Here is a 12,282-nt window from a genome sequence, read left to right as displayed (position 1 = left end):
CCTTCAGGGGATGTCTGACTGCCGGTTTAGGCCCAATCCAACAGTTGGACATTCTTCTTACAATAAGGGACCGCTGGCTCCTTGCCTGCCTGATCACCCCTAACTGCTAACCTGCCTGCATGATCGCCACTAATCGTTTGCCTGCCTGCCTGATCGCTCATAACCACTCGCCTGCCTGATCACCCCTAACTGCCTCTGCCTCGGCCCCTGCTGCGATGACTTCGTCCGGAAAGACATCCGGAATGACGTCCAGAAGGTTGTTCCACTGTCCGGTCTAATTAACATATTATGCTTTTATTATTATAGATTGTATTGTGTGTTCACCATCCAAAGTCAACTCTCCCTTTATCACCATTTTATCCCCCCTTAACCCTCTTCTACCTGCTCCCACCCCTCCTTCCCTCTGATAATCACCCTACTGTTATGTCTATGTGTTTTGTTTTGTTTGTTTTTTTGCTTCGTCCCTTCACCTTTTTTACCCAGTCCTCTAACTACACTCCCCTCTAACAACTGTCAGTCTGTTCTCTGTGTCTATTAAACTTGTATTAAGGGTTTATTTGATTCTGTTAGGGATGGGGCGGGGGGAGGGGGGAGGGAGGAAGGTGGAAGAGGGTATAGGGCAGTGGTTCTCAACCTTCTGGCCCTTTAGTTACAGTTCCTCATGTTGTGATCCAACCATAAAATTATTTTCATTGCTACTTCATAACTGTAATGTTACTACTGTTATGAATCGTAATGTAAATATCTGATATGCAGGATGGTCTTAGGCAACCCCTGTGAAAGGGTCGTTCGACTGCCAAAGGGGTCACAACCCACAGGTTGAGAAACTCTGGTATAGGGGGCTAAATGGTTATGGAAAAAATAAAATAAAATACAAAGAATTTATTTGAACCAAACTGATGACATATGCTGGGGAGCAAGATCTCAAATACTGCAAGAATACCAGTGTTGGAGCTTCTTTTATGCATCTGAAATTAAGGAAGGAATGCACATGGTGGTGGGAGAAAGCAAGGTGGGGATTGGATTACAGGATAGTTAACAAGATTATGTGCTGTCTTGAGGGTGATCATGTCTTCAAGGGTTATTTCTGGCATTTCATAGGTGTGCTAACCTAGATGCACAAGGACAATGGACAGGGCTAGCTTAAAACCTTTCCCTAAAGAAGTTACAGGCCTGGGAGAGACTACACACCATGACCTGCCCCCTTAGGAATTTTTGATCAGATCACTCTGTGAGGTTACTTTCCCTAGAACCCATTTTTTTTTTTTGGTCCAAAAGGGAAAAAAAGGTTTTCCTCCATTCTCTAAGGTTCTTCATCTGAGACCTACAAATTAAACGGACAAAGACAGATTCACAGGAGAAACAGTTTCTTATGTATTCATTCGGGGCCTTCATTAAAAAAAAATAGTGAAGACACAAGGAAGTGGTTAGACCCAGGGGCTTATATAGCATTTTAACAAAGAGCAATATTTTGCGGAGAGGTGACAAGACAAAGGAAAAAGGGGTTTAGGCTCTTAGAGGCAGTAAATTGTGGGAAGGTGACTATATGGGAGAAAAAGCCATGGAAGATAAGGTTTATTTAGGGAGGTTCTGTTAATGCAGGCTCATCTTTGTGCTATTTCTGGTGATAAGATTCAATCTCCCCTCTTGGTATTAGGGAGGGGGACACCTTCACAAAGGGAATAATATGCCCTGCTTTTGGGCAAAGAGTGAGAAGGCAGAGAGTGTTTCTTGTACCTGCTTCTCCTCAGTTGCCTTCAGCTCACAATAATGCTCCTGTCAAAGTGGCATGTTTGGGGGTGGCATATCATGATCCCCATCAAGGACATATCTTATAATTCATGTACATATAATTTCAATCACCAGCTATGATATGGACCTACAGACCTTCTTAGTGTTTCCTCTTTCCCAAACCTGAGATTATTATTATAAGATTCATTCAATATGCTGTTCAGTTGCAATGGATTGTCACTAGCGACCTATGGGAGAGTTTTTGTGTCCTTTACTTAAATATTAAGGTTGTTATTTCATAGGAAGGCTAGTAGCAGAGGGTCCAGTTACAGATCTGTGCCCTTTCCACAGTGGCTGCCTTCTTCTGCCCCAGTCTGAACGACCAGGAGAACTCTCTCCCTGGTTCCCTGTCAGCACCTTAAAGAAGCCAGTCATCTAAGAACAAGTTATCAGGGATACCAGCAAGTACTGGTTTCCCCTCCCTTTCAATCATTGCAGAATGCTGTTGTCAACATAGAACAGTGATGGCGAACCTATGACACGCGTGTCAGAGATGACACGCGGACTCATTTTTTTGGTTGATTTTTCTTTGTTAAATGGCATTTAAATATATAAAATAAATATCAAAAATATGTCTTTATTTTACTATGGTTGCAAATATCAAAAAATTTCTATATGTGACACGGCACCAGAGTTAAGTTAGGGTTTTTCAAAATGCTGACACGCCGAGCTCAAAAGGTTCGCCATCACTGATATAGAACTACAAGGGTTATTGATTTGGCAGATGTGGGATATTTGATATTGGTTTGACTGAAAAGTATGGATTTGAAAAGTACTTTAAATGGTGTGACTTAGAATGAAAACAATTTTGATAGAAATGTGAGATTTAAAAAAAAAAAAGGCTGATAATGAACAAGGAAAATAATTAGTGAAATTTAAATGTTAAGCGGCCACTGCCAGGAGGAGTGGAATAAACTGACTTAATTATCAGCACTATTATCTGTCTCAGAAATAATGAACAGTTTTCAAATTGGAGAATATTTATGGACCAGTGGGAATTCTGGATGGTGTGAAGGGACACACTAACACAACCTGGCAATGCCGCTGTTCATTGTGGTGGGAACAAGGCCACAGCCAAAGCATGATTCCAAAAGGGAGCATGCATTTGAGAATTAAGCAAGACAGATATTTAGATTGAGATGTGTTATTAGCAGTAAGAGGGGGAAGCGGATAAATGCACCACAGATTGAAATTCAAATACTTCATAAAATCACAAGAACCACACCTACTTTTTCAACATTCTAGAGTACCAGAAACAATGCCAGAAAGGAAAATATTAAAGTATGTGTAACTTCTTTGCTATGGTCTGAATGTCTGTGTCCCCCCTAAAATTCATATGTTGTCATCCTAATTCCCCAAGAGGATAGTTTAGGAAGTGGGGCCTTTGGGAGATGCATTAGTGCCCTATAATTGAGACCCCACAGAGATCCCTGACAGCTTCCTCCAAGTGAGGACTCAGCCAAGAGGCTTGGCTATGAATGAGAAAGACGGCTCTCACCAGAACTCAGCCATGCTTGCACCTTGTTCTTGAACTTCTAGCCTCTAGAACTGGGAAAACAAATTTCTGTTGTATGTTGGCATGGAGAGTCTGAATGAACTGACAGTCTTTTCATCCCAATGGTGTAATACAGATCCCTTTTCATAACTGAAAATGAATATCATATCACATTACTTTATAATTATCAATGTTTAAGATCTATGTTTACCCATGTTTATGATTTATCTCAGGCTGGAATAAATATTTCCTCTGTTCACAGAAAGACTTGTTTTTTCTAAAGATATCATTTCACTGGGGGATTTTTTTTCCCAATTTTATTTCTTCTTCCTGAATCGTAAGCTCCCCAAGCCAAAATTTTGAAGAGTTGAAAAGGAAAATCCCCCAACTTTATTACATTGTACCTGTAAAACAGCATAATTCATTAAATCAAGTAAATAGAAAATTATAAATAATAATATAGTGATGTATTTATTACCCAGTAATACTTTTTTGCTATTAGGAGAACTTTATCCTGTTCCAATTGCACTGTAGAGGGAGAAAAGAGCCAAATGATTAAATAAGTAAATGTTATTTTTCATTTGCTTAATCCCTCATAATTATGATCTCTCATTGTTTGTTAACTTCTAATAATTTTTAAAAAATGTAATCAAATTTATTGTGGTGACATCCTATCTAATAAAGAAGGAATATGCTAATTGACCCTCATGCAGTCGCAAAGATGGTGGTGCCCCCAGCCAATAAGGAGGGAATATGCTAATTGACTGCCCCACCCTCAAAGATGGTGATGCCCACAGCCATAAGATGGCCCGCAGGGGAGGGCAGTTGTGGGCGATCAGGCCAGCAGGAGAGGGCAGTTGGGGGCAATCAGGTTGGCAGGGGAGGGCAGTTGGGGGCGATCAGACCAGCAGGGGAGTAGTTAGGCATCAATCAAGCTGGCAGGGGAGTGGTTAGGGGGTGATCAGGCTGGCCAGCAGAAGTAGTTAGGGGCAATCAGGCAGGCAGGCAGGCAAGCAAGTGGTTGGGAGCCAGCAGTCCCGGATTGTGAAAAGGATGTCCAACTGTCAGTTTAGGCCCTATCCTACAGGGATCGGGCCTAAACCGGCAGTCAGCTATCCCCCGAGAGGGTCCCAGATTGGAGAGGGTGCAGGCTGGGCTGAGGGACAACCCCCCCACACGAATTTCGCACACCAGGCCTCTAGTTGGTTAATAAAATTGTATAGGTTTCACATGTACAATTCTACAATACATCACCTATATATTGCATTGTGTTCACCACCCAAAATCAAATCTCTTTTTGTCACCATATATTTTACCCTTTATTCTTTTTTTCCAGCCTTGTTAATTTTTAAATTTAGCATTCATAAAATTTAATTACATGTGGCAATAATTTATGGTTTATATTTTCTCTTAGCATGTAAAATGATTGCTTAGAAATCATAACTCATTATAAATTAAATGACTTAATTACAGTCTCTGAAATCATCTTGCTTACTTTTTATCTTGCTTATTATTTATCTCCTTTTACTAGAATGTAACCTCTACACAGACAGGGAACTTGTCTTTCTTTTATGTTTTTGTATCCCCTTTGCCTAAAATAAGTCCCATATATTTATGATAGATACTCAGTAAATATTTGTTGATAAATGAAACTAGCACACACACTCATACAAATACATAATAAACTATTACAAGTATTCTATACTTAGGAGGGAATATATGCCTATTTAAGAGGTGGTGATGAGATAAGCTTATCTCAGAAAAGGAAGACACGGAAAGGATAGGGATGAGATGGATGAGGGATTTTAGCACACTTCCCTCCAAAATCAAGATGTCCTCTTAACTCCATAGTGGCCCATTATTCTTGACTGTCTCCTCCACCAGACTCCCCCTCTGGTAACCACCATACTGTTTTATGTTTATGAATTTTTGTTTGTTAGTTTGTCTTGTTTGTTCCTTTGTTCCTCTCACATATGAGTGCAATCATATGGTTCTTGACTTTTTCCATCTGACTTGTTCTGTTTGACTTATTTTGCTTAGCATGATATTCTCAAGATTCATCTTTTCTTATGGCTGAGTAGTATTTCACTGTATATATGTACCACATCTTCTTTATCCAATTATCTGTCAAAGGACACTTCAATTGTCCCTATGTCTAGGCCAGCATGAATAAGGCTACAATGGACATGGGAATGCATACTTCTTTACAAAAAATAATTAAGAATTAAACAGTGAACTCACAAACTATAGAACCAAACAAAACCACACAAAGATATCCAAGTACTGGGATGTGGAATGGTTAATATTGGGCACAGCCACATGACTTCCTCAAAACATAGATACAAGTAATGCAGTGCAGTATTAGTAAAAGAGGCACATAATCACTTATATGTTATCTTAAGAAAAGTGTGGTAAAATATATTAGAAATAGAGAAAAATACAGGAACTAATATAATGAACGCTTGAGTAGTTAGTTACATGCCAACTTGGCCAATTACTGGTATTTTTTCCATATTTACTATATATATTATTCTTTAAAAAATAGTTTAATTCACATATGATGCCCTTCCTAATCCTATTCCCATCTCTTCATTACAAGTATTCTCATCTAAATTTTTACTTTTTATCCCAGAACTATTATGATTCTTTTGCTGCATATTTTTGTATTAATAAAGAATTTATATTTGGTTTGTATTTATAGTGATATATTTTAAGTGACTTACTAAATAGAGAACTTTAATTTCTTCAGTAGAAGTATGCACCTAATTGAGGAACACCAGCATCTCACAGGGAGGCAGACATAGACCAGTGTTGAAGATTTGGACTTGAGATCAAAAAGCATAATGTTGGGTTGTGGCTAAAGCTATGTGTCTTTAGCAAGTCCCATAGACTCTCTGAATTGAAGAATTTAAGGGGGAAAAATAGACTATATGCAGTTCTTGGGATTTTGTAATAATAAAAAATATAGTATATAGAACTTTTAGGGAAGCTATGAAATGTTTTTAATATAAAGAATTATTATTATATGTCTTCCCATCTCTGGATCTTTAGATACAACTATTGTTTTCTTAGTGTATCAAGAAGCAAAATAGTTTTTAACAGTTCTGTAAAATTACCTGAATTCATAAAATATTTTCTTAAAGGTTATTCCTGGACCAATGAGAAGCTTACCTATTATGGGCTAATAAATGACCATAGACAAATAGAATTAGATATATCGGTACAATTAAACATTACACTATAAATAAGCTCACTGTTACAATGTTATGCAGAATGAAAGGGACCTTTAATAATTATCAAATTCAGTAGTCATTTAACTCATAAGAATAAAATAGAGTCAGAGGTGACTAGTTTAGTCATTTAGGAGACTTTTAAGCAGAAAACAAATATTGATTGAATTTTGATGATAACTCTTCTACTGAAAGTAATATTGTAATTATTTTTATTGTATTTGTTTCCAATGTTAAAAGAGAGCTAAAGCTTTCTCTACTGAAAATGATTGTGTTGAAACTTGCACTGCTCCGGCCAAGTCCTGCTGGGAGACTTTCTTCCCTTCTGAAGAGGAGTCAGGCACTTATTCACACAGTCACTAAATGTAAGCATGGACTTCTCTATCAACTGTGTGACCCTTTTTCATTGTCATGAACTGCTGTTCACGTGAGTCAGTGGCCCAGCCACCACGGATCATGCTGCTGTTTTCCTATCTCAGATCAGGACCCAGGCTGTTTGCTCATTCCGCAGGAGTGAAGGAGTGACAGGCGAGACGGGGCCAGGAGCTATGTGTCAGCCTGGAGATGAAGACCAGGGATGCTCCCTGACAGGGTGGGGGCGCCTGCAGCTGTTTCAACTGCTATTCACTCTGGAGTTTGGGGCATGTGTCTCGCACTACCTGTCTTTCAACTTCCTATGGGGAAAAAGCCATAAGTCCCAAAGAATGCAAAGGTGAAAGAGAGCCGTACATATGATAATTGTGCTGACTTTTCAGCCTGTGCCAGGGTAGAAGCTCACTCTGATTTATTCCACCCATTCCCCTGGGCGCCTGCAAATTGCTTGAGTTTCAGCTACACACTTTGATGCCAGGCAAGGCTGCACATCTGCTGTGAGACGACTCCCGGCATACCGGTACCTCCTGCAGCACTGAACTTGGTGTGTTTCAGTAGAGAGGACACCAGACCAGAATCTCAACGATCTGGGACGAAATCCTGGCGCTGTGATGGAGTAAGCAAGGTGACCTTGGGCAAATACTTTCTGTCTAAACCTCAGTGTTTTCAATTGTAAAAGCAGGTGATTTGTCAGGTGATTGCTGAGGCTCCTTTCGGCTCTGATTCTATGATTTCTGAAGGGGCGATCACAAGAACAGCTACTGTGTATGGAAGTCACACTTTTGGCTGGACCTTGGTTAAAGTCAAGTGCATGGACTAAATTGTTTACTCCTCAAATAGTCCTTTGATGAAGTAAGTGATGCCAGTGGTTCACAAGGAGGAAAGTCATGCTAAATGACTTCTTCAAGATTAATAGTAACTTTGCCAACCGGTTAGTAACAGGAAGGGCTGATACTCAAACCTCTTTACATCTGATATCAGAGTCAGTGCATTAAGGTGCTATGAAAAGAATTCTAATGGCCCTGCCGGACTGTACCTCAAAGGACCAGGTTGTCCTTGAATTAATTCCTTGTGTCTGGAATTTCCATAGTATTTCTGAAATATTACGGGCACTGTCCCACAACAGATGGTACTGGGCTTGGATTCACTGGATTTTAAAGGCATTTTTATGATTTCCTGAGAAGTTCTATGTAAAAAGAAAATACATTTTTCCTCCTGTAAACATCTCAGTTTGGAATGCTGTTTATAAATTAACAGGGTAAATTAATGTGTTTACTTGCACATTCATAGTCTGCCATACGAGCTTAAATCCTTATTGATTTTTAATGATTGAAAGCGTAAAACGCATGAGATACTAGAATAAATATTTGTACATGATAATTGTTAACATTTTTGGAGAAAGAATTAGCCAAGCATTTTTTGTTCCTTATGTGTTTGCTTTCTGCTAAGAAGTAAAAAGAGGTTAGGGAGTTGGACAGAAATGGTAAGGCTTAGGAAGAGATCTCAGAGTGGCCTCTAACTTCTTAATGGCCAGAGTCAGTCTACTTCAGCTCACCATTGGTTTCTCCATTTGCAAAGATGGTCAATGGTGTCTACTTCACAAGCATGAAGATACAATAATATACAGTCATGAAGTCCCTTACAGGTATACTTCTTTCCTCCATTATGGCGATTAAGGAGACTTCCCGTGAGTCTCCTTATTTCCAATATATTTTCCCCTCTTTTATTTATTGCTACCAAAGTGATCATTATGATTACATATTTTACTTTTTACCTTAAAACTTTCAATTATTCCTCTTTACCAAGAGAAGCAAACGCAGGTTCTGCAGCCTGGCATGTAAGACCGGTCCCAGTCCAGCCGTGGTGTCCCCTTCCTCTCCTCCACGTCCTCCTGTGATAATCTGGCTCCTCCCTTCTTTTCTTCTTTCTTGCAGTTACCCTAGGGAATGCATCAGTGTGTTTCAAAGGCTGTTCACCTAGTATTTTGGTCTCTAAAATAACTTCCCTATCATTTCCCTGATACATTCTTAAAGGGCCAAGTAAAGAAAATTAAATTTTTGCCTTGGCTGGGTGGTTTAGTTGGTTGGAGTGTCATCCTGTGCACCAAAATGTTGCGGATTTGATTCCTGGTCAGGGCACATACCTTGGTTGCGGGTTTGATCCCTGGTCAGGGCACACATGGGGGGCTACCAATGGATGTTTCTCTCTTTCATCGATGTTTCTCCCTCTTTCTCTCTCTTATCCTTCCGCTCTATGAAATCAATAAACATATCCTCCGGTGATGATTTTAAAATATATATATAAATTTTTGTTTTATTTCTCTCCCCCCCCCCATATACTCCTGCCACAGAACTGATTAATTCTTTCATGTCTCCACCATACTTTATTAATTCAGGTATTTTGTACACATAATAATTATCTGTTCTCTATCCTCCCTGGTATCAATAAACTGTTCCTGTAAATATGAAGAAAGAAGTTGTACTTTGATATTTTTAAGAAATAAATCCAGCCTTATATAGAATACTTTTATATTGTCTAAAATAATATTTTTTGCTTTGTGTTTTAATTCTAAGTTATTAAAATATCTAAATAGAACTTCATTCAAGTACCTTACATTCAACAACAAAATCTTAAAACCATGGTAACATTTTGGAATATCCAACATAAAAAATGTCTTCATAGTAAAAGTTTTTTTAAGAAATTACTTACTGTAGTAACTATAATTAAAATGTTTTATTTGCTTCAAAGAGGTAGGTCATATGCTTAATTTTTCCATTATCTACCAGGTAGCAAACGACTGGCAGTAATTATTTTTGTCTGCAGTTCCTGACAGAGATGTAGCACAGAGAGAGGTATTAAAGTAGAAGTGTCGGCTTAGCCATTTTCTTGTTTATTTATTCTAGCATTATTGGATGGTGGTCAAACCACAGTTTCCTTACAGGAACTTTCTTAGGGCTCTTTGCATTTTATGATGGCTAATTATGGTACATTATATGGTATGATGCATAAAGCCACTTAATCAGACACACACAAACATCAAATGTCTCAATCCACTAATAGCAAATAAGTGAGGCTTTCAATTTCTACCCAACTTCCTTAAAGATGCTTCATTTTCGGTTGTGGCCCATTTTTTAAGTAATGGCACCCATTTCTCTTTCTCTCTCTCTCTCCATATATGTGGTGTGGCAAAAGTAGGTTTACAGTTGTGAGTACATGAAACAGAGTTTATTCTTTTATTATTAACTAGAGGCCCGGTGCACAAAAATTTGTGCACTCGCATGGGTACCTCAGCCCGGCCTGTGCCCTCTCGCAATCTGGAGCCCCTTGGGGGCCCCTTGCCCTGGCTGCTGGCACCAGTTTTCCTCCGGGGCCCGGAAACCAGGCCTTCGCTCTTCACCGGGAGGGGCCCGCGCGGTGGGCAAGGGGCTTAGCTTTTTAAAAAATACTTCTGAATATTTGGTAAATAACCCTGTAGGAATCTACTTTCTGAAACATGCTGGTTGTTAAGGGCTGATTTAGGTAATCAACAAAATGTATGTTAAAATCCTAATCCCCAGAACCTCAGAATGTACCTGTATATGGAGATAAGATCTTTAAAGAGGGGATTACATTAAATTGAGGCAGTTCCAGTGGGACCCTTAGCCCATCTCACTGAAGTCCTTATAAGAAGAGAAATGTTAGGGTCCAGCCCCAGCAGGTCCAGGGGTTCCCAAAGGTGTGGACAGAGTCGGAGAAGAAGGAATGACACAGAGGCAGCGTTCAGGTGATCATCATAGCCAGGTTCTCTTTTTATTGTCCTGTTACATCTACATTTATGCTATTTGATCCTATAAACATGCCTCTATAAGCTTTTTTTTTTTTTTTTTGCCGAGGAGAGCATGGGGTCCGTTTATTGGGGGGTCAGTCAAAAAGGGAGCTGGCTAGGGTGGGGTAGGGCAGCAGCTTGTCTGGCCCCCGAGAAACCCAACTTGAGTCCAGAGCCTCGACCGCCTTGAAGCAAAAGTCTTCCTCCACCTTTATCTGCATGGGAGCCAGCTCCGGAGTCAGCAGGACTCCCGCCTGGCGCCCTTCCCGTGGTGCTCGCTGCCTCTTCCAACCACTGGGCCCCTCGCCAGGGGCCGGGCTGCTGGCTTCTGCGGGTGCTGGCGTCCTCCTGGGCGGGGACAGCCCCTCTTTCTCCGGAGGCTCGTTCTCAGCGTTGCCTGGGGTGGGGGCGTCTGTGCCCTGGCTGCCCTCGTCCTCCAATAAGATGGTGAACTGGCTGGCCTGGTAGTCGTCGTGGTAGGAGTCCAGCACCCTCATGAGGAACCTCCGCTCCTGCTGGAGTCTCCGTGTTATCCTCTGTATCTAATGGAGCCTGTTCAGGACCCGCTCATTCACCTGCTCGATCTCCCTGCAGCGCCGACCCAGCACCTAGTACTTCCTGCGATTGAGTTCCCGTTGGCACCACCATCACCGGCCTTGGGCTGCCTCCTCCTCTTCATCTCGCTCCTGGAGGCTGGAGCTGCCCAGACCCCCAGACACGAACTCCACTTCGATCTCAAGCTCGCTTTCCAGGATGTGACCACCGAACAGCGGAGGCAGCGCCAGCTCCGAGCCACGAGGTGCTGAGAACTCCTCAAAGCCCACGGCTGCCATGGACCCCTCTCTCTGCTCCAGCTCCATTTCTCCCTGGCTCCCGGTGCAGAACTTCCAGCCTTGCAAGCCTCTTCAAGTGCAAAACGACAGGCCCCATTGCAAGCCTCTTCAAGTGCAAAACAACAGGCCCCATCTGATTTCACTGCCAGGCACCCAAGCCCCAGCCACTAAGCCTCCTGGGAGTTGTAGTTCTCTCTTTCCCGCTGGCCTCCCTCGCCCCACCCCCACCCCGAGTCCCAGCTGAAAGGTCCTGCTCACTGGTCTAATGCCTCGGCCAGGCATCTGAGTCACCTCCATCTTTATTCCTGTCCCAACACCGCGCCATCTGACCACGGAGACTCTCCTCAGAGGCCCCTGGGTCTCCTTCTGGGTCTCCTTCTGGGGCCTGGCTGCATCGCCCTGGGGGCCTGGATTGCATCCCCAGGCAGCAATGCAGCCCGGCCTCTGGCCCCACCTCTGGGTGTTCTCTGATCACTGGTGATCAGTGATCTAAGAAGCCAGGCGGGGCAGGGCGTCTCCGATTACTGGCCCAGGGCAGGCAAAGGCGGCCCAGTTCTCCTATCACAGAAGCCAGCAAAGGTGGCCGGCTTCTCTGATCACAAAGGCGGCTGGTTCTCCGATCCCAAAGGCAGCCCGATTCTCTGGCTCTTGGCTGCCACCTGGGTTCCATCAGCGGCAGGCAGCTTCTTCTGTCCTTCCCTTTTCACCTCCCATCATTGTGCCTACCTATGCAAATTAATCGCCATCTTTTTTGGC

The 12,282-nt window shown here is 41.9% G+C and overlaps 1 pseudogene; it reads right to left on the bottom strand.

Moving 5' to 3' along the window:
* Positions 1 to 10,646: 10,646 nt before the first annotated feature.
* On the bottom strand, positions 10,647 to 11,577 carry LOC102430503 (annotated as a pseudogene).
* Positions 11,578 to 12,282: the final 705 nt, after the last annotated feature.

Source organism: Myotis lucifugus, unplaced genomic scaffold (assembly GCF_000147115.1).
Source record: "Myotis lucifugus unplaced genomic scaffold, Myoluc2.0 scaffold_46, whole genome shotgun sequence".
NCBI lineage: Eukaryota > Metazoa > Chordata > Mammalia > Chiroptera > Vespertilionidae > Myotis > Myotis lucifugus.
This window is presented reverse-complemented; position numbering and strand designations above follow the sequence as displayed.